We start from the raw sequence: 23,889 nt of genomic DNA on the forward strand, positions 1-23,889 counted from the left end.
TGTTCTCCATCCCGATTACAATAGAATTTAACGTGGTCGTAGAAATAAGCGATAAAGTCGTGGTGAATATGAATCGCCATCACTTACCGATGGATGACGCCATCCTAATCAGGGATCCCGTAGTCGTCGAACCAATGTCCATAGGTCTCCGGTTCCCCAACACGCCTTCGAAAGATTGTTCAGGTATGACTATAGGAGATGTCATCTCAACGACTCCTTGAACAGTTCCAAAAATCCTAGAATGACCCTCAAAAAATTGGAATTTCCGTGTTCATAGATGGCAGGGTGCGGGTGCGCTCAGTTTGGGCGCAGGTCGCGCTCGTGGGTTTTTAGGATTATAGAGTTTGGGCGCGGGTCGCGCTCTGAGTTTTTAGAATTACAGAGTTTGGGCACGGGTCGTGCTTAAGGAGGGCGCGGGTCGCGCTCTGACTAAACTTTGTGAAAGTGTATAGTATGCGCAGGGCGGCCTCCGACGAAGGCAGCAGCTTCGTAAGGCCTTTGAAAACGAGGAGTTTAGAGGAAAAAGAAGGAAAAACTTGGAGTGAAAGGTAAGGGATGATGGTGGGGTGTAGTGTGGTTTGTTAGTGTAGAATGAAGGGGGTTTAAATAGGTTTTGTGCTTCAAAAACGAATCGGCAAGTTGCCAAATTGTTTAAAGGCAATTTCCGGAAATAGAAAGATTCCAAACCCGAAAACGGAAACAAACCATCTTCTTGATTTTCTAAAAATCCTGGTATCTTTTATACTGGATTTAGAATAGTAACTTCTAAACTCTCCTACATTTCATGCTACCACCACACAATTCATAGATATGCCGATATCGGCCAAATTCTCAACCTTTCCTCCAAGACAAATTTACAGCAGATGGTCATATAACGAATTATATTAAAGTTAAATTTAAAACCACACAACATAAAACAAACACCTTAATATTTAAATTTAACAACTGAATTAAAATCCAACTAATAAAACAAAATTATGAAATAACAGCGAACACAACTGACGGTGAACACCTAGTTATGTGATGAAGATGGACCCTGAGATGGAGATTGGCTTGAACCATCTGTCCTTCGGCGACGACGCTCATGCTTGTCGAACTCGGCTGAAACAGAGTCCTGCACGGGTGGCATGCGTCGTAGCATCTCTATTCGAACAAGCTACCGTGCTTCTATCTCATCCGAAGTATCGCATCGGGCTTGTTGATGCTGGTGGATAGTCTCCATGTTAGACAGGATATCGTCCTGAACCCCTTCGAGCATTTCAAGTCTCATCTGAAGTTTCGTTTGCTTCTTTCGAACTACAATCTGTCTATCTCGGATATTTTCACAAATACCATAAACGCAACGCAAGGCAGTTTGCAACACTTGCATGCGTTCTAAATTAGAACTACAATTATCTAATGCATCGTCATCCAGACATGTCATATCCTCCCTTTCATCCTCCGACTCAACCATTTTTTCTTGGATAACGCCAAGTCTCTTGGATGCAATCCAGATAGATACTTGCATTAGAATGCAATTTGATCTTAATAGGAGTAGATCTTGCGGCGGCTCTAAAGGAGAGCATGATCTTAGTGATCAATACGGGAAGAGGCGCCAAGCTCTTCCCCACTCCTCGAATCATATTAAACATTAAATCGAGGATGCAGAAATTATACTTATTTGTTTGCAAAATCCAGAGAACGTCACGGACATTGCAGGCCGATATCAATCGACTTTGTCTTTCCCGGGGCGTTCCCACCAATCCACCGAGCTACTGCCCGGTTGATTGGTTCTCGGGATGATCGGCGGGACGAATGAGATGTCGGATTGTATTCACCCTCCACGATAGTATCCTTCATCAAAGCAGGAACTCCAAAGATAATCGATTCCTGAATTGTCGCTACCAGGTTGCTTTCAAAGCCGTAATTCCTAATAGTTCACCAACAACCGCCTCAAGTTACTTCCTCCTCGTTCCTCGCTACCTTTATGAAAATCCTATCCCCTCCAATTCTCGCTTCTTATAAAACTGTTCTACCAAATCATAGTGATAGAACTCCTCGGTCCGAAAGTTACATCCGTTCTAATGCCTCCTAATCATCTCTCAAGGTGTCAGAAATGGCGCTGGTCGCTTTCGGAAGCAAACGCGCGTGCTCGCAAAATTCTTCGTCAGAGTGCCATTGAAGTTTCGAGACAACTAATGGTTTTGTAGACGTGGGGAGGCGAGTTTGAAGAAAAACAACTAAAACAATGGTGGTGGCGGTGGTGGCGGTGGTTACTTGAATTGGTAGCTGTTTTCGGAGTTAGGTTGGTGGTGGTAATGGTTTGGAGAAGATTTTAGTTGGATTTGAATTTCTATGTGTGGGTGTAGTTAAGTTTTCTTCTCTCTCTCTATTTTTTTTTTATTTTGGTGTTCCAGGTTTGATTTAAACTTGGTAACCGGCGGGATTGAAAGGGAAAGAACTGTGCATTTTTTGGGAAGGAAGGAGGAGACGACAGTCGTCGGGTTTGGGCCCAAGCCCAATTTGAATTCCGAAATTTTCCGATTTTTTGCGCAATTTCAAATTCAATTTTCCGCTTCATTACTGGCCCGATTTTGGCGAATGAGTTATGGAAATGATCAGTAGAGAATTTCCAATCCAATGATCCATAAAACATTCAATTCCAACCATGGGTGACGTATAAGAGGGTGGAAAAATGCCTCGGGCAGTGTGTGTGACGTAAGTTATCGCGACGAAGGAAATCTAAGTTTAGATTACGTCAACCCAATTGAACTACAAGTAATGGGCCTAAGCAACACAAATGGAAAGTTCGAAAGCAATCCAGATGGAAAGACCGATTGCCCACCCCCAAACAAATTTTTAATCACAAAATTTGTTCTAACGCGGGTCGTTTAAAGTCAGATTCCCAAGACTTGTTGGATTGCTATTTCTATGATTAAGAATTTTTTTTATTATTATTTTTTATTAGTTTATTATAAGAAAAACGAAAAACAATAAATACATAATTCACCCCATAGAGGAACATGACTCAAACACCGAGAAAACATGCAAAAGTGGAAAACGTGAATTATGTTAACTGTGGACTTAGGTTCTGGTACTTACAGCCACACACTCCATAGGGAGGGCCCGGTTATCTGAATGGTGCACTTACCACTATATGGAAGTGAAAGGAAGTACACCACTGACAAAGGTCAATCCTCATAGACAGGGTCCTGTAAAAGGACTTCCTCTACATCAGGGGACATAAGTTCGTGAAAATGTTTTAACCGTTGATCATTAACTTGAAAGGTACTGTTGTCATTTGGATTTACCAAGGTGATTGCCCCGTAAGGGGTGACTTCAGTAACCAGAAAAGGGCCAGACCGACGGGTTTTTAGTTTTCCTGGGAAAATATGTAGACGGGAGTTGTAAAGCAAGACCTTTTGACCCGACCACAAACTCTTTTTACGCAAGATTTGCTTATCATGAACACGTTTCATGTTACCTTTATAATCCTTCATGAGATCGTAAGAATCGCCACGGATTTCTTCAAGCTCATTCAATTGCAACTTGCGTTTGACACCTGCCTCATCAATATTGAAGTTAAGGCTTTTTATAGCCCACGAGCACGGTGCTCTAATTCAACGGGCAAATGACATGGTTTCCCAAATACAAGTCTAAAGGGGAGACATACCTATAAGAGTTTTGAAAGCAGTTCTATCGCCCATAAGGCATCCGATAGGCGCCTTGACCAGATCTTTTCCTATCGGGGTTTACAGTTGTTTCTAAAATCTTTTGATTTCCTATTAGAAACTTCTACTTGTCCGCTAGTTTGTGGATGATAAGGAGTTGCTACTTTGTGTGTAACTCCATACTTTTTCACTAGGGATGCAACAACTCTGTTGCAAAAAATGTTCCACCATCACTAATGATGGCTTTAGGAATGCCAAATCGTGAGAAAATATATTCTTTAATAAAAATACAACGGTCTTATGGTCATTGCTACGGCAAGCTAGGGCCTCTATCCATTTAGACACGTAGTCCACGGCAACTAGAATATAAATGAAACCATGGGAAACCGGGAAAGGACCCATGAAATCAATGCCCCAAACGTCAAAAATTTCTACTATCAAGATTGGATTTAATGACATCATATTACGCTTCAGGATTCGCCCCAAGTTGTTGGCAACGAATACACGTCTTGCAATGCACTTGGGCATCCTTAAAAAGGGTAGGCCAATAAAATCCACATTGAAGCACTTTAGCGGCTGTTTTCATCCCACTAAAATGGCCACCACACTCTTTGTCATGGCAGAACGATAGAACTTCATTATATTCCCACTGGGAAATACAACGACGAATAATCTGATCCGCACAATACTTAAAAAGGTATGGCTCATCCCAGTAGTATAACTTAACTCTGGCCAAGAACTTCTTACGTTCATTTCTTGACCAATTATAAGGCATAACATCAGTCGCTAAATAATTTACAATGTCAGCATTCCATGGTGCTGAAAAAATCGCATACAGATGCTCATCAGGAAAAGAGTCCGGTATGGACTCAGAATCACTCTGATCGTCGTTTGTGAGTCTAGATAAGTGGTCGGCAACTACGTTTTCGACCCCTCTTTTGTCCTTTATTTCTAATGTGAACTCTTGCAGGAGAAGGATCCAACGGATTAATCTCTGCTTAGCATCCTTCTTTGCAAGAAGGTACTTAAGGGCTGCATGGTCCGTGTAAACTAAAGTTTTAGAACCAACCAAATAAGGACGAAACTTATCTAAGGCATAAATGACAGCTAAGAATTCTTTTTCGGTAGTTGAATAATTCCGTTGAGCATCGTTTAAGGTTTTACTAGCATAATAAATAACAGTGGACTTATTATCTAGTTTTTGTCCCAAGACCGCACAAACCGTGATAGTCACTAGCATCACACATGAGTTCGAAAGGTTTAGACCAATCGAGGGTCATAATTGGTGCAGCAGAGGTTAGAGCTTTTTAAAGTTTCAAAAGCCTGTTTACATTAAAATTAAAATCAAAGATTGCATCTTTCAAAAGCAGATTAGTTAAAGGCCTAGCTATTTTCGAGAAGTCTTTAATAAACCACCTATAAAACCTGCATGGCCTAGAAATGCTCTAATATCACGGACAGTCCGGGTTTAGGGTAGAGTCGCTATCTTATGTAGTTTGGCCTTATCTACTTCGATGCCATCACTAGATACAATGTGACCTAGTACTATGCCCTTTTTCACCATGAAATGACACTTTTCCCCAGCTTAAAACGAGGCTCTTTTCTTCACACCGTGTCAAAACCTTAGACAGGTTAGACAAACGATCACGTGAAGGAGTCTCCATAGATAGAAAAATCATCCATGAAAACTTCCATAAAGCTCTACCATGTCACTAAATATATGAAGCATATACACTGGAAGGTACCGGGAGCATTACAAAGGCCAAAAGGCATTCGTTTATAGGCATACATTCCAAAGGGACATGTGAAGGTAGTATTTTCTTGGTCATCAATATCAATAATAATCTGAAAATAGCTTGAGTAGCCATCCAAAAACAATAAAAGCATGACCAGCCTAGGGCGCTCGAGCATTTGATCTATAAAAGGTAAAGGAAAGTGATCCTTTAAATGTCATAAGCGTTTAAACGCTTTGTAATCAATACAGATCCTCCATTTCATAGGACCTTATGTGACAACATAGTCACCCTTCCGCTACGCACCATGGTAACTCCCGATTTCTTAGGAACTACATGAATGGGGCTTACCCATTCGCTATCAGAGATTGGGTATATGATACCCGCATCGAGTAATCGTAAAACTTCTTCCCTAACCACCTCTTTCATGGCAGGGTTCAAGCGACGCGCCCAAGGTGAGCGTGACCCGCGCTCAAACACTGGAATTCCAAAATCTTCATAGCACACTCGCGCCCTGACTTCCGTGGACCAGAAAAATTCCAGTTTTTCTACGGGGTGTTCCCGGATCATTCGCAGCTATTTCAGAGCATAATTTTGAGATGACATGTCCTACATTGATACCGGAACAGTCTTTCGAAGATTTGTTCCAAAGCACTACTTACGGTGCTTGGTTTCGCGAGGCGATCACATACGTTGGCTGGGAACCGCTTATGGTAAGACCTGATGCACTTTATTCTCCAACACTAGCATCTTATTTTTATGATAACTGCATTTTCTTTGAAAGACCAGATGGAGAACAAGTGTTCTCCATCAACATTGATAATGAACCAATGGAAATTACCAGGTTCTTGCTAGCATTTGTTCTTGGACTTGCTATGCCCGCTAAAATACAAGACCCATGGTGTTATTGGGTAGAAAATATGTATGTCTACACTTATGGGTTTTTGCATGAGTCGTATGACGCAGGCATTTTTCGTATCGAGGACCAAGGGGAATATAACGTCGCCTTTGGTAGCCTGTCCATGAACATAGGAACTGTTATGTTTTGGATCATGCTAAGCATTTTAGGGGAATGACGTTTTTCTTCTGTGAATGATGCCACTTGCAGCGTCTTCCTTGCTTTAGCCACGGGACGTATGTGTCATGACCTTCCCCGAACCTTTATGTCTAGTTTAGCTCGATCCCATAGCATAAGGCATAAGTTCCTTCTTATGCCTGTTCTAATTTCCCGTATTATGCAATGTTTCTTTCCTGTTTTTTGTACACGTTTCACGGATTGGATTACGGTCGACACTGTAAGACCCACAAATAGTATTATTTGATCTTTCCGTGCAATGACTTGGCAAAGGTGGAGGATACAACCTCATCAGGTTGCACCCTACACCCCGTCAGACCAAGTGGCTCTTAATTGGTTAGCAATAATAGATGATAAATGGCAGGAAGCCTGGCAAATTATCATGGCATGGCAGGACGCAAAAGAACCTCACTTCTTTATGGAACAAGAGGATGAGGAAGATGATGAGTAATGCGGGAGATAAAGTAAGTTTCATTCTAGTTAGTGTCTGCTTATGTCCCAAGCAATTTCATTCTTGTTAACTCCATAATGGGTAGAACTCGTATAGAGTTACGTCAGTTTTTATTTCCTATATTAGTATGTTCTAACTTTGTTTTGCAGATGTTCCTGAATTTCACGCATTTCAATGGTATTTTTCCTACCCTCTTTATTTAAAATACTTTGAGGACAAAGCATGCTTCTTGTTTGGGGGGGGGGGGCATAGAAACACGTGTAATTAAGGCATCTGTTAGGATATAGATATGTATAATATGCATTTGTTTTCTAGTTAAAATTTAAAAAAATTCAAAAATATAAAAAAATAAGTTATGCTATACACTTAGGAATATTGGTATTGTTTTCTTTCTCTATGCTCTTAATAATCTAGAAGTCTCACGTAGCTTTTGCATTAGAATAATTTTTAGAAACTTAGGTTAATATGTAGGTAATAATCTTTGCATCTATCTATAAATATATTACATGAGTATCTATGATTGTTAGCAGTAAGTTTCTGAAATCTAGGCTAGAGTACTTATTCTACAAATCCTGTGAGAATATAGCCTAAAGCCTTATATGAGCGAAACATTTGAGAAATGACACAAGGGAGAAGTAAAATCCGGATAGAGATATCACACGTCCACTTGCTTGATCACTAAGCAATATCCTAAGCGAGAATTTAGGCCCTCTTTGGATCGATATAGCCAGAAATTCAAACCTATGAATTATTTTCCGCTAGTCGCCCCTATGAGCCTTTCTTAGCCTTCCATAAACCACAATTCCTTTACCCTGTTACAAAAACAAAAAAAAAATAAAAAATTCAACCTACCTAATCTAGAATAAGTCTGAGAATAGAATGAGGAAGAAAGAAGAAGAGAAAAACCTGTGTAAACAAAAGTTAGTTAATTGCTTCAGAAAATAAAGAAAAGAAGTTTCCATCCAAAGAAAAGAAAAATAAAAATAGAAATAAAATAAAAACTCCAAAAAAATAGAATAAAAGGGGGTCAAAAGCCAAAGAAAAAAAAAATATATATATATATGGCTAAGGATGGAAACCTAATCTAGAATAAGTCTGAGAATAGAATGAGGAAGAAAGAAGAAGAGAAAAACCTGTGTAAACAAAAGTTAGTTAATTGCTTCAGAAAATAAAGAAAAGAAGTTTCCATCCAAAGAAAAGAAAAATAGAAATAGAAATAAAATAAAAACTCCAAAAAAATAGAATAAAAGGGGGTCAAAAGCCAAAGAAAAAAAATATATATATATATGGCTAAGGATGGAAACAAAGTGTAGAAGCAAAAGTAAATAGCAAGGTTTTCTCTAGTTACACAATAGGAAGACTCTATTATCTCAGACTTGTCCTTTTTGAATATCCATTTCCTTCCTTCTTAAACCATCTCCTAATCCCCGCAACACCTAATAAAGACCTCTAGCTCAATTAGGAATAGGCTAGTGTGATAGTAAGTGGCAGATGTGTTTGATCGACTCCGGCTTCCTTGTTGTCATTGAGATTGTAAGGTAAAGTGTGCCCACTGCACACTGGAGTAACGAAACTTGAGTGGAAAAATCAGAGTGTTGTATCTTGACTATATTGTGAGAACCTACTTAAGGATGCTATTCCGAGTTTCAGAAACGAACCTGCTAGACATTTCATAGTATTACTCAGTGTATATATGTTTATTGTAGATGATTGATTATTATGCATATATTAGCTTAAGTTTCGACTTGATTACTCTATATGCATTGCTAGTGAGAGGTATAGTTAATTTAGAGCATGAATAAGGAAACAATAGTTTTATTTCTTAGTCGTTGTAGTATAGATGAAGTTTGTGAGTACCTTCACTGGAAAACTCTCACGAGGCTATAACTCATCCACTAGGGAATTCCTAGTGGTTTAAGGCCTTGTTGCATATGGTCAATACAATCGCACTCAGCGAAACGAGAGTAGTTAGAACCCCATTTTTTGGTCACTTATTCTAATTTCTCATCTTTGCTTGAGGACAAGCAAAATGCTGTTTGGGGGTGGTTTGATAAGAGCCCAAAACTGTAGTTTTAATCCTGTAACAGTCATACTTTTAGACCAATTATGTGAGTAATAATTAAGAGTTAACACTGATTACGTGTTTTTATGCATTTCAGGTTTCAAAGTCCATTATGTGCAGAAATGTGCCACATTAGCGAGATAAAGGAGTAAAGGTCAGTTACTAAAGAGTTCCATGATTAAAGGCCAAGATTCAAGAAGACAAAACCTTTCTAAAGCCCGATCAAAAGCTGAAAAGTCGACGCGGGCAGAAACAACACTCAAAGTCAGTAGAACTTCCGAAAGTCGTATCTTTGGACTCAGACCTTGGAATGGGGCCTACCTTATGTCAAAACGACCGTCTCGGAAAGAGCTTTCCAATGGTCTAAGCCTTAATCCAATCAGAGGAGCAGAAGCAGACAAAAAGTCTGTTGAAGCGAACTACAGCTGAAGAGGCCTTTCTGGACTGAAAGAATTGGGTTTTGGGCCTGATTCTCTGGCCCAAAACATGGCTCCAAGCCCATGCATGATTTTTGGATTTGAACATATAAAAACCAAAGCTTAGCTCTTTGTTAATGGTAGATAGTTAATGGTAGCTAGTTAGACCTAAAACAATAGATAATTATAGATCTAGTTTTTATTTAATTAAATTAAGTTTAGTTTATATTCAATTATTGTTTTAGATTAAACTCTTAGAATCATTATTCTTAATTAGTTTGATAAATAAAATAGCTATTTGTCAATTTCGATTCTTGTCATTTACAATTGTTTAGATCTAATTTCTCTTATTACGTAGATAGCTAGACTTAGATTAGTTAGATTATTAATTTAGTATTTGAATCATTGTTTTATTATTCATTAGATTAATAAAATAGTGTTCTCCATAAGTTAGTTTCATTTCCATTAATTGTTTAGTTTCAATTCGTAGATTCAAGTAATTGCCATTATTAGTTTAATTTAATTATTGCATTAGTAGTTTTGAATTGGGTTTAAATAAGCAAAGTTTCAATCTTTATATCATGTCTTGTTTGAATTCATTTGGGAATGATAACGTGATGATTCTCGGCTAAACCTCCATTGAGGGGGTTGAGAAGCCTTGATGAAAGCTTGATTCCGATTATCGTAGAGTCGTCGTAATTTCCTTTCCACTCTAGAAATGATTAGTTCACCCTGAGAATGGGTTTAATCGTTCACATACGAGTTATGAATTGGTAGAAATGCCATGTGTAATTAGGGATTAGGAATAACCATATTGTTCTCATAGGAGTGTAAACATGCGGAAGGACTAGGAGTGGAACGAATCACTCTACTCCACTATATCTCATAGGATTGAGAGTAGAATCTTTGATAAAGAATAGGCACATAAGATAGTTTAGTTTACTTACGTTTTGAGTTTTATCGTTCATTTTGTAGGTAAACTATTCAATTTTATGTTTTATCAAATGGCGCCGCTGCCATCTTAGTTTCACTTTCGCATTGTTTTTGTAGTACAAGTACTTTTCTTAAAGTCCCATTAAACCCACCCACCCTTGTTTGATTCATACTGTGGTTTTCCGAAGTCGGCCATTGGAAAGTTCCATAAAAATATACCGCGAGCGCTACCGCCCTAACCGAACGCACTCGCCCAAAAGATCAGAACACCGAAGCGACCCGCCCTAAAACACTGTAACTTCAAGTTACACAGAGGCGTGACAGCCCTAAAGTGAAGCACCAGCCAAAGCTAGAGTTTTCCCGGTTTCTACGGTTTTGATTCAATTTTGATTTTTCAAGTTTTTCAGTGTTTTAACTTGTTATATACACTGAACACGCCAATAAACAAGACGTTATTCATAAAGCGAAGCAAGGACCTTGTCAGGTATTCCTTTCTTCCACACCTCGCTTCTCTGTTAGAGGTTTATGTTAGTATATTAGAATAGTTTGGAGTGTTGATGTGTTTAGCTAAAATTGGTCTTAGCCTTGTATGAGATTAAGGTCCGGCGAACAAAACACCGAGCGTAATTACACAACAACGTCCAACAAACAAGTCTATCTAGTATACCACCCACTACACCTCTAGCTACTATTTCACACACACACCACGACATAATGCCCGACGAAGAAGGAGAGACTCCACTCTCGACTTTTATAAAGCCTTGAGCGATAGCCCCAAATCTTGCATCGTTCTAGCGGACCCGATTGGGGATTTCGAATCCCCAAATATTTTAAATTTGTTATCCGTTTTCATGGATTAGACCATGAAAACCTTATCAAAGCACATCGTAGGATTGAACAAGTCCTAACAACATTCCACCATCCCACGGTTGGTGCGGAACAAATTAAACTAATGGTATTCCCTTTCACCTTAGCCCGATAAAAGGCGTCTTGGTTAACTGCCCAAAAGCCCTAATTGCGCGGACTCGTGGCTAAACTTGTTCACTGTTTATGGAACATTTTACCCATCCCTAAAGACGGATGAGATGCTTTCCAAGATTCATTTCTTTTGACAAAATCCTCATGAATCATTTTGGAGGCTTGGAATCATTTCACCGATCTCCTTATAGAGTGTCCACATCATAACTTAGCGAAAAGACACGTTAGTTCGTGCCTTTTTCAAAGGACTTCTACACCACCATAAAGAAGTCCTAGACATAATGAATGGGGGTAGTTTCTTAAGCAAAGGAGCCTCGGAGGCTTATAAATTTTTAGAGGATCAAACTAAGTGAAATAACAACTGGGGGGGGGGGGGTAGTGATGATATCCACCGCTCCGCTAGTTCACCAAATACAGTTAAGGCTGCCGGGATGTTTGAAATTAAACAGGATCCCGAGCTTAAAACTCTAATCGAATCACTCACTAAAAAGGTAGAGGCCATTTCTGTTCAACAAAAGCCTATCTCCATCATGAATGTAAATTCAAATCCATGTAGTTTCTGTTGGAGCCCTGAGCATCCCGACTTCCACTGTCCTATAGCCTATGAACAGGCTTGTTCTATTAATAGTGAACCTAACGCCCCTTGGAGACAAAATCCCAACTTCGGTTGGAGAAATAACCAACACGTCACACATCCAGGGTACAATAATCAATATGTTAGGCCAACGCACAGTTTTAACCAAGCTCCACCACGACAAGGATAGGGTCAGGATAATTTTAATAATTATAACAACCAAGTGCAACCTCGACAAGGTCAAGCACAAGGTCAAGGTAGTTATAATAATTATAATGCTAATAGAGGTATCGTTCCGGTAAATAATAATTATCAAAATCCACCCATAAATAATTCACGCGAAATAGTTCCAGTCACACCACCCGTGACTACTACACCCACACAACTGGATCGTCTTGACACTTTCATACAAGTGAGCCAAAAACTTTTCCAAACCATGGCTCAATCTAACCAACAACTTCTATAATCCGTTAATAATTTAAGCCAACAGTTGGCCCAAGATAAATCCCAACCCAAAGGTGTGTTTCCAGGTCACGAAATACCTAATCCTAAAACAACAAACACAGCCTTTGAGGTAACCAATAATACTAGTAATGAATATGAAAATGTAGATGAGCTAAAGGCCATCACCACTCTCTGTTTTGGCAGAGTGGTTGATAATAAAGTAACTATGCCTATAGTTACCCCACCAGTAGCCCCTACACCTGCTATTTTACTAGATACCGAAAAAGAAATTGAAGAGCTTACCACTATAGAGGTACCAGTTACAACACAACCTAAGAAACGAAAGCCCGCGGTTAAACATCCGGGTGATACCATTGCTAAATATAGACCGAAAACCACCGTTCCACAAAAAATTAGCCGTGTTAACTAGGGATACTAATTATGAGGAGATTAGGGGCGTTTTCAAGAATCTAACTATAAACCTTCCCTTCCTCGAAGCTATTAAAAAGCTACCACACCATGCTAAGTTTCTTAAGGAGTTGTGTACTACTAGGCGTAAGACAAATATACCAAAAGACGCTTTTTTAACGGAAACAATTCCCAACTCGATCCGAACATAATGGAATTGTTAAGTACAAGGACCCCGGTCGCCCCATCTCTTTACAATGCACCTTAGGAGATTCCTATCGACGACCGCGTTATTAGACACGGGGGATAGTGTTAACTTACTCCGTTTATTTGTATAGACAAATAGGCCTAGACGAAATGCAACCCACTAAAATGACATTGCAATTAGTCGATCGGGTCTATTAAGTATCCTAAGGGTGTGGTCGAAAATGTTCTCGGTAAAAATTCAGGATTTCTACTATCCGGTGATTTTGTCATCCTCGATCGTAAGTGGATTAACGACTCTGTCCCGATCATCTTAGGGCGTCCTTTCTTGGCAACTGCCAATGCGCTCATTAATTGCCGCGATGGTTCGATGTCCATGTCTTTTGGCCATCTTGCTGTTGAAGTCAATGTTTTTAAAACAAGACACAGTTACCCGATTCGCCTATGGATGGAGAGGTTAGCATGATCGAGAGCTTTGCTCGAGATTATTTCAACAACACGTTCCCTGATAATCATATGCCCAAATTTCTTTCCTTTGGAAGTTCAGACTCCAACATTTTCATCCCTACACTAGTCGATACACATATTACGGATGAGGATGAGATAGATGACTTTCTCAAAGATGTAGAGGACTATCATAGTAACGTGGATATGACCAATCTAGATGAGGAATTCGATGAGTTTCTTAGAGGAGGTGATGATTCACCCTATCAAGAACTACTTTGCACAACATCCACCTCGACTCCCCTCCTTCCACCCTTTCAAAGGAATCTCGAGTTTGCACTCGGTCCTTTTGTTTCTTCTGTGCTTCATAATTTTTTAAATCCACCTAGTAAACAAATACTTCAGAAAAACAAACCATTTGACACCTACATTTTCAAACTTAAGACAGTCCCTACCTACACTATGAATGAGTTTTGTGCTAAACCCACATCCTCATTTTTTCCATTCTTTCCTTCTACAACTTATCCATATCCACCATATTCTCCACAACCATTCACCTTCCCACACTTATTTACTAGAACACCCTCTCATTCAAAAATGAAAAAGAAGGTGCATGCTAGGTTACGTAATAGGGTTATTCGACTTCGCTTTCATTTCACTAGGTTGCGTCATAGGAAATCTTGGTGCTTGATTGTGTTTGGATATGTTTTCTGTGATATTTATTTATGGAATGATCCACAACTATTTCGGTTGTTGATATATGATAAACCTGCATGTTCATACATATGTTTAGATAAAGTCTCGAAAGTATCGACTATAAATCCACTCAACTTTTGTGTTTGGTACATTTCCTTTCATTTTCATATATTGGTGAGTGCACCATTAAGGTAACTGGTCCCTCCCTACGAAGTGTGTGGCTGTAAGTACCGGATCCTAAGTCCACGTTTAACATAATTCACGTTTTCCACTCTTGCATGTTTTCTCAGATTTTTGAGTCATGTTTCTCTATGGGGTGAATTATGCCTTTCTTGTTATTGTTTTTCTTTTCAAAAAGTATATATATATATATATATATATATATATATATATATATATATAATTAAAGAATAAACATAGTAATCTAGGAAGTCTCGGGAATCTGACTTTAAAAGACCCACTGCTAAAAAACAAATTTTCTAAGCTTCGTTGTAAAAAAAATTTTGTTTGGGGGTGGGGTGTTTGTGTTTCCGACCTAGAATGTTTTATGTCCCATTAGAATTGCTTAGGCCGTTGAATTGTATTACGATTCGGGTTGACATAATCCATGAATTTAGAGTTCAGTCGTTCGTATAACGTACGTCATGCACGCACTTCGAGACGTTTTCCACTATCTTATATGTCATCCACGGTAGGAATAGAGTGTTTTATGGATCATTAGATTGGAAATTCTCTCCTGATCATTTCCATATCTCATTCACAAAAATCGGACCGGTAACGAAGCGACAATTTTGATTTGAAGTTTCGCGAAAAATCGAAAAATTCAAAAATTTCGAATTGGGCTTGGGCCCAACCCGCGTCCTTACCTCTGCCCCAACAGTCGCGTCCATCTTCTCAAACCGCCATTATCAAACAAAACCAAAACTTAAAAACCTAAATCCAAAAATTAAACAAGAAACCAAATTAACCCACGCCAACCATCAAAAATCCAATTCAAATCTCCTTTAAAACCAAACCACCACCAAAAAAACCCACGAAAATTAAAAAAAAAAAAAAAAATTTAAGCTGCCGCGCCACCACCACTGTTTGGTTCAGTCGGTCGACTCAAATTCCAACACCACATCCCTTTTAAACCCCCACTACATTCCAAACTCTAAAATGGCTCAACAACGTCGAATCTTGCGAGAGCAAGCATTTCTCGGCGACCACTTCATGGCCGCTTTTATGGTGTGAAATGATCGATTAGAGACTTACGAAGTTTTTGCATGAGTCGTATGGCGGGCATTTTCCGTATCGAGGACCAAGGGAATATAACGTCGCCTTTGGTAGCCTGTCCATGAACATAGGAACAGTTATGTTTTGGATCATGCTAAACATTTTAGGGAATGGCGTTTTTCTTACGTGAATGATGCCACTTGCGCCGTCTTCCTTGCTTTAGCCACGGGGGCGATATGTGTCATGACCTTCCCGAACCTTGTTGTCTAGTTTAGCTCGATCCCATAGCATGAGGCATAAGTACCTTCTTATGCCTGTTCTAATTTCCCGTATTATACTATGTTTCTTTCCTGTTTTTTGTACACGTTTTCACGGATTGGATTACGGCGACCTTTGGACCCACCAATAGTATTATTCGATCTTTCCGCGTAATGATTTGGCAAGGGGTGGAGGATACAACCTCATCAGGTTGCACCCTACACCCGGCAGACCAAGTGGCTCTTAATAGGTTAGCAATAATAGATGATAAATGGCGGGAAGCCTGGCAAATTATCATGGCATGGCAGGACGCGAAGGAACCTCACTTCTTTATAGAAGAAGAGAATAAGGAAGATGATGAGTAAAAGCGGGAGATAAAAGGTAAGTTTTAATTCTAGTTAGTGTCGCTTATGTCCCAAGTAATTTCATTCTTGTTAACCCCATAATGGGTAGAACTTCATATAGAGTTGAGTCAGTTTTTATTTCCTATATTAGTATGCGTTCTAACCTTGTTTTGATGTTCCTAAATTTCACGCGATTCAATGGTATTTTTCCTACCCTCTTTATTTAAAATGCTTTGAGGACAAAGCATGTTTCTTTGTTTTTGGGCATAGAAACACGTGTAATTAAGGCATCCTGTTAGGATATAGATAGAGATAATATGCATTTGTTTTCTAGTTAAAATTTGAAAAATTCAAAAATATAAATAAATAAGTTCATGCTATACACTTAGGAATATTGGTATTGTTTTCCTTCTCTATGCTCTTAATAATCTAGAAGTCTCACGTAGATTTTGCATTAGAATAATTTTTAGAAACTTAGGTTAATATATAGGTAATAATCTTTGCATCTATCTATAAATATATTACATAAGTATCGATGATTGTTAGCAAGATAAGTTTATGAAATCTAGGCTAGAGTACTTATTCTACAAATCTGTGAGAATATAGCCTAAAAGCCTTATATGAGCCGAAACATTTGAGAAATGACACAAGGGAGAAGTAAAATCCGGATAGAGAAATCACACGCGTCCACTTGCTTGATCACTATGCCATATCCTAAGCGAGAATTTAGGCCCTCTTTTTGGTCGATATAGCGAAGCTAGAAATTCAAACCTATGAATTATTTTCTCGCTAGTTAAGCCTCCTCGAGCCTTTCTTTAGCCTTTCATAAACCACAAATCCTTTACCCCTGTTACAAAACAAAACAAAATAAAAATTCAACCTACCCAATTTAGATAAGTCTGAAAATAGAATGAGGAAGAAAGAAGAAGAGAAAAACTTGTGTAAACAAAAGTTAGTTAATTGCTTCAGAAAATAAAGAAAAGAAGTTTCCATCCAAAGAAAAGAAAAATAAAAATAGAAATAAAATAAAAACTCCAAAAATAGAATAAAAGGGAGTCAAAAGCCAAAGAAAAGAAAGAGAAAAAAAATATGGCTAAGGATGGAAACAAAGTATAGAAGAAAAAGAAAATAACAAGGTTTTCTCTAAGTTACATAATATGAAGAGTCTATTATCTCAGACTTGTCCTTTTTGAATATCCATTTGTTTCCTTCTTAAACCATCTCCTAATCCCCGCAACACCTAATAAAGACCTCTAGCTCAATTAGGAATAAGTTAGTGTGATAGTAAGTGGCAGGATGTGTTTGATTGACTCCTACCGCCTTGTTGTCATTGAGATTGTAAGGTAAAGTGTGCCCACTTGCATGCTTTGGAGTAGAGAACTTGAGTGGAAAAATTAGAGTGTTGTATCTTGACTATTATTGTGAGAACCTACTTAAGGACGCTATCCCGAGTTTCAGAAACGAACCTGCTAGGCATTTCATAGTATTACTCATAGTATTTATATTTGTATCATAGATGATTGATTATTATGCTTATATTAGCTTAGGTTTTTGACTTGGTTATTCTTATTCATTTGCTAGTGAGATGTATAGGTAGTTGATTTAGAGCATAAATAAGGAAACAATAGTTTTATTTCTTAGTCGTTGTAGTATAGATGAAGTTTGTGACTACCTTCACTGGAAAACTCTCACGAGGCTAAAACTCGTCCACTAGGGAATTCCTAGTGGTTTAAGGCCTTGTTGCATATGGTCAATGCAATCGCGACTCAAATAAAACGAGTAGTTAGAACTCTATTTTTGGTCACTTATTCTAATTTCTCATCTTTGCTTGAGGACAAGCAAAATACTGTTTGGGGGGTTTGATACGAGCCCAAAACTGTAGTTTTAACCCCAATAGCCATATCTATTAGACCAATTATGTGAGTAATAATTAAGAGTTAACACTGATTACGTGTTTTTATGCATTTCAGGCTTCAAAGTCCATTATGTGCAGAAATGTACCACTTTAGCGAGATAAAGGAGAAATGGTCGGTTACTAAGGAGTTCCGTGATTAAAGGCCAAGATTCAAGAAGATAAAGCCTTTCTAAAGCCCGGTCAAAAGCTGAAAGGTCGACGCGGTCAGAAACAGCACACAAGTCAGCAGAACTTCTGAATGCCGTGTCTTTGGACTCAGACCTCGGAATAAGGCCTACCTTATGTCAAAACGACCGGCTCGGAAAGAGCTATCCAATGGTATAAGCCTTGATCCAATCAGAGGAGCAGAAGTGGACAAAAATTCTATTGAAGCCAACTGCAGCTGAAGAGGCCTTTTTGGGCTGAAAGAATTGGGTTTTGGGCCTGATTCTCTGGCCCAAAATATGGCTCCAAGCCCATGCACGATTTTTGGATCTGAAAGTATAAAAACTAAAGCTTAACTCTTTGTTAATGGTAGCTAGTTAGACCTAAAACTATAGATAATTATAGATATAGTTTTCATGTAATAAAATTAAGTTTAGTTTAAATTCAATTCTTATTTTAGATTAAACTCTTAGAATCATTATTCTTAATTAGTTTGATTAATAAAATAGCTAGTTTGTCAATTTCGATTCTTGTCATTTACAATTGTGTAGATATAAATTCCCTTATTACGTAGATAGCTAGACTTAGATTAGTTAGATTATTAATTTAGTAGTTGAATCATTGTTTTATTATTCATTAGATTAATAAAATAGTGTTCTCCATAAGTTAGTTTTATTTCCATTAATTGTTTAGTTTCAATTCGTAGATTCAATTAATTGCCATTATTAGTTTAATTCAATTATTGCATTAGTAGTTTTGAATTGGGTTTAAACAAGCAAAGTTTCAATCTTTATACCATGTCTTGTTTGAATTCCATTGGGAATGATAAGCGATGATTCTCGGCTAAACCTCCATTGAGGGGTTGAGAAGCCTTGATGAAAGCTTGATTCGATTATCGTAGAAGTCGTCAGAATTTCCTTTCCACTCTAGGAACGCGATTAGTTCACCATGAGAATGGGTTTAATCGCTCACATACTAGTTATAAATTGGTAGAAATGCCATGTATAATTAGGGATTAGGAGTAACCATATTGTTACGCAGCCAGTTCAATTCGCATTAAGATGATTAAATCGTTAGTAGGATTAAGTCGAAGTTAAGGTGGAATCAATCCCCTCTAACTCCTTATCATTGAATCAACGTAGCATTCCCATAGTTGTTCTAATAGCCGACTAGTTGCATCTTGTGGGTAGTTGCATCGTAGTCTAGTTGCCACTTCGTAAATCTCTCATTAGATTTTAAGAAGAGTATTTATACGTAGAAAACACAGCATGCGGAAGGACTAGGAGTGGAACGAATCACTCTACTCCACTATATCTCATAGGATTGAGAGTAGAAAACTTTGATAAATATAGGCTGCATAAGAAAGTTTTAGTTTACTTACGTTTTGAGTTTTATCGTTCATTTCGTAGGTAAACTTCCCCGGCAGCGGCGCCATTTGATAATTATAAAAATTGAATAGTTTACCTACGAAATGAACGATGAAACTCAAAACGTAAGTAAACTAAAACTTTTCTTACGTGTCTACATTTATCAAAGTTTCTACTCTCAATTCTATCGAAATAGAGTGGAGTAACAAATTCGTTCCACTCCTAGTTCTCTAGCATGGAATGTTTTCTAATCTAATTAATCGGTCTTAAGTCTAATGAGAGCTTTACGAAGGGTGTTATACTATGATACAATATGAAATTGATTATGTTGAATTTAACTACGAATGCTATGGAAATATGATTGTTTTTGAATCTAGATAAATGATAAGAGGGGACTTGAATCCACCTCGAATCCAACTTAATATCCTAGCATAGATTCTTGTATCTCGATTCTTACGTTCTTACGGCAAGAAATTCGAGTTCTAATCCCTAGTGTTCTTGGCATTTCTACCAAATACTAACTAGCATGTGAGGTCGTCCACCCATTCTCATGGCGAATCACGACCTTCTAGAGTGGAATAGATTCTACAATGCTTCTACACTATACCACTAAGTTTTTATCAAAGCTTCATCAACCCCTCTAATAGAGGTTTTAGCCTTGAGTCATCAAACCATCATTTCCCATTGAATTATAATTACACATCATATTAAAATTCTAACTTAACTAAATTAACTAACAATGTTTCAATCTACTTAAACTACGAAATGATAATCGACAAGAATTAAAACTAGGTCAATAAATCGAAATAACAAAATTCAAAATTGACAAAATAACTATTTTATTTATCTAATCAATCAAGAACAATGATTCAAAGACTTAATCTAAAACAAGAATTGAAAATGGAACTTAAACTTAATTACTCTACTGAAAACTAGATCTAGAATTCTATATAGTTTTAGGTCTAACTAGCTACCATTAACAAAGAGTTAAGCTTTGGTTTTTATACTTTCAGATCAAAAAATCGTGCATGGGCTTGGAGCCATGTTTTGGGCCAGAGAATCAGGCCTAAAACCCAATTCTTTCAGTCCAAAAAGGCCTCTTCAGCTGCAGTTGGCTTCAACAGACTTTTCATCCACTTTTGCTCCTCTGATTGGATCAATTCTTAGACCATTAAAAAGCTCTTTCCGAGCCGGTCGTTTTGACATAAGGTAGACCCCATTCTGAGGTCTGAGTCCAAAGATACGGCCTTAGGAAGTTCTCACGACTTGTGTCTTTGTTTACGCACGTTGACTTTTCAGCTTTTGACCGGGCTTTAGAAAGGCTTTGTCTTCTTGAATCTTGGCCTTTAATCACGGAACTCCTTAGTAACCGACCTTTGCTCCTTTATCTCGCTAAAATGGCACATTTCTGCACATAATGGACTTTGAAACCTGAAATGCATAAAAACACGTAATTAGTGTTAACTCTTAATTATTACTCACATGATTGGTCTAAAAGTATGACTGTTACAGGGTTAAAACTACAGTTTTGGACTCTTATCATCAATGTTCTAGAATGGAGTCTCTAGAGGCTAAGGTCAACCAACTCACCACTGCTTTGTCTGTAAAGACACAAGCCACTCAACCTAGCTTATTAGAACCAATATTGAAGAGTGAAGGTGTATGCCACATTAGGACAACTTCTAGTACTGATCAACTCCATGATCATGTCAACTCAGTTACTACTCTCAGATCAGGATTGAAGATAGACAACAAGGTTTACTTACCTTCTCATGATGACATTGCTACAGAGCAATCGGTCAAGATTTCAAATGAAGTTCCAAAGGAAGTAAGGGAAATCCTTTCCACTTCCATTTGTCAAGATGACCAAGACAAGATATGCAAGAAGACCAAAGAGAAAGAAGAGCAGACACATGCTGATGTGTTTGTACCAAAGGCACCTTTTCCTATATTTTTTGCTCAAAGCAAAAAGGACAAGCAATTTTTAGAGATGAAGGAGGCATTTGAGAAAGATAACATCAATATCCCCTTTCTCAAAGCGATCAAGCAGTTGCCATCATATGCCAAATTCTTGAAGGATGCATGCAACATAAAGAGAAGTACTCATGTTCCAAAGCGAAATTTCTAGTCGGACAAACAACATCTATTATCCATCGCCAAGCTCCAAATAAGCTCAAAGATCCGTGGAAGTCCTACAATATCATGCAAGATAGGAGAAAAATTCACGGGTAATGCTCTCTTAGACCTTGGTGCTAGTGTTAATCTCTTGCCATATCATGTGTACCAAGCGTTGGGCCTGGAAAACCTAAAGCTTACACAAGTCAAATTGAAGTTAGCTGACCGCTCTACCAAGATTCCCAAAGGCATAGTTGAGGATGTTCTTGTTCAAGTAGCTGATTTCTACTATCCAGTGGATTTCATTGTAATAGACACCAAGGAGGCCTTTGATAAAATTCCAATTATTCTAGGTCGACCTTTCCTCGCTACCGCAAAAGCTTTGATAAATTGTCACAACGGTGAAATGAAGATCAACTTTGGTAAGATGTCCATGGACATAAATATCTTTCACCTGTTACATAAGGATTGTGATAACACCGAAGGTGGAGAGGTGTACTTCCTTGATAGCATGATACAAGAATCCTTCCCATTCGAAGATACAATTGAGAGTGCTCAATCTACAGAAAACTGTGATGAACCTGATAACCCCACCACAGAGGCGTTGCTAGCCATGTTCTTAGAATCTATGCAGAAAATTCAGGATTTAAGTGAGCATAATGGAAAATTGACAGAAAGAGTATCATATCTTGAGAAGATGAACTCTACATTTCAGGATGAACAACAAACTTCGCCTTTAAATCGGTTACTAGAAAATCAGCTTTAAAGAAGTTTGGAAAACAAATGTAATCTAGAAACTGAAATGAGTCTTCTAAAGCAGAAAGTGAACCATATTGATAAGGAGAATTGCACTGTTGAAGCTTCTTCTACACCATCATTGTCTGAACAAGAGAAGTATGTGAACCAGTCTACTGCCCACCCTGAGCGTAGTCAGCCAGACATCAATTATCATCACTCTGGTGGTAAAGGGCACATCAGATACTATTGTCCTGTTAGAAAGAGAGATTTTCGTCAACCTTCTACACAGGGGAACCACAAGGCCTATCACACAATCATCAGACCTGAAATAGTTCAAGGTAGAGAAACAACTTCACCAACAATCTTTCCAGCATATCAAGGAGTATTTTTGACGACCCACAAGGGATCTGATGTAAAAAGACCTAAAAATTCGGCATCAATGGTAACATCTTCCCTTTTTCTCATTCATTTCATTTACTTAATTTCTATACATTGAGGACAATGCATATGTTAAGTTGGGGGAGGGTGTACTTGAGAAATAAATTTCGAAAATTAGTTTTCACAAACAAAAATATTTTTGTTTCTATATCAGCAGCATGAGAAAAATGAATTTTAATGATGAGTCTGGGATATATATTCTATACTGCTAAGTGTTGAGTTTGATAGATAGTTGATATTATTGATTTCATTACCGCTTAGACTATTTATTATGCTCGGACATAGTTCTTGTTAATAAAATTCTTTATCAAGGCACCACCATAGTACTTGGTCAGTTTTGTGTACTTTTGCTAGAAGAGAGATTTAATCCCTAGTAAACTGGAAGTAGAATTTTTAGACTTAGCCCGTGAGACTTGAGCTTTATACCCATTCTTTGGAGAGTTCTTACGAAAAATCCGAGTCTTAGTGACTCAACATCTTTCAGTTCTTTATGTCGTTGTAATATAGTCTCATTATTTTGTTGATTTGGTTAATCACGAAGTGACATCAACTGGGGAGATAGCCATTAGGTCTTGTAGTCTATTCGAAACAGAGTATCATACTGATAAGTCAAGTAGTAAACCCATTCAGCCTTTATCCCACCTAGTATGACCATCATGTTAAACCTTTTTGTGCCTTATAATAAGCCATTTTCTTTCATAAAACCCTCTACCCTTCACCCAACTCCAGACAAGGAGTATAGCCAAAATCTTTATCAGCTATACCCATATGTTTATGAGAATACGAGGGGCACAAGGAGGAAGAAAGAGCACAACAGGAAGATTACAAGGAAATATCAGAGAGATACAATGAAGACCATCATTCTGTTCAAAGTGAAAGAAGCTAGTGGAAAACAAGTATATCCAGTATTAATCAAGGATATACCACTGAGTAAAAAAAAAAAAGGTTGAACAGAATGGATGGAAAAGCTAAGACAAAGGAAGAATTTTCTCTGCAATACAAAATTTAAAGAAATCTTCCAAAGAAAGAAGCAAAACCCTTAGTGTTTTTCAGAAACAACCTTAGAATCCTTTTTACCTTTCCTTTATAAACCAATACCCAAGCCAAGTTACAACCCATGACTTATCACTACAGTATGGTATGAAGTCTAGAATAGGTGAGAAGATGCTAAAGTGAAGGACCCGACACTTCATATGTGATTGCCATTCTTTCCATGAGACTACTTTTATTCAGAAGTTTGTTTTTTCAAAGTAGTATGTGGGATGTTCATATGCATTATTCTTTTCC

The sequence above is a fragment of the Coptis chinensis genome, chromosome 4 (assembly GCF_015680905.1).
Source record: "Coptis chinensis isolate HL-2020 chromosome 4, ASM1568090v1, whole genome shotgun sequence".
Classification (NCBI taxonomy): domain Eukaryota; kingdom Viridiplantae; phylum Streptophyta; class Magnoliopsida; order Ranunculales; family Ranunculaceae; genus Coptis; species Coptis chinensis.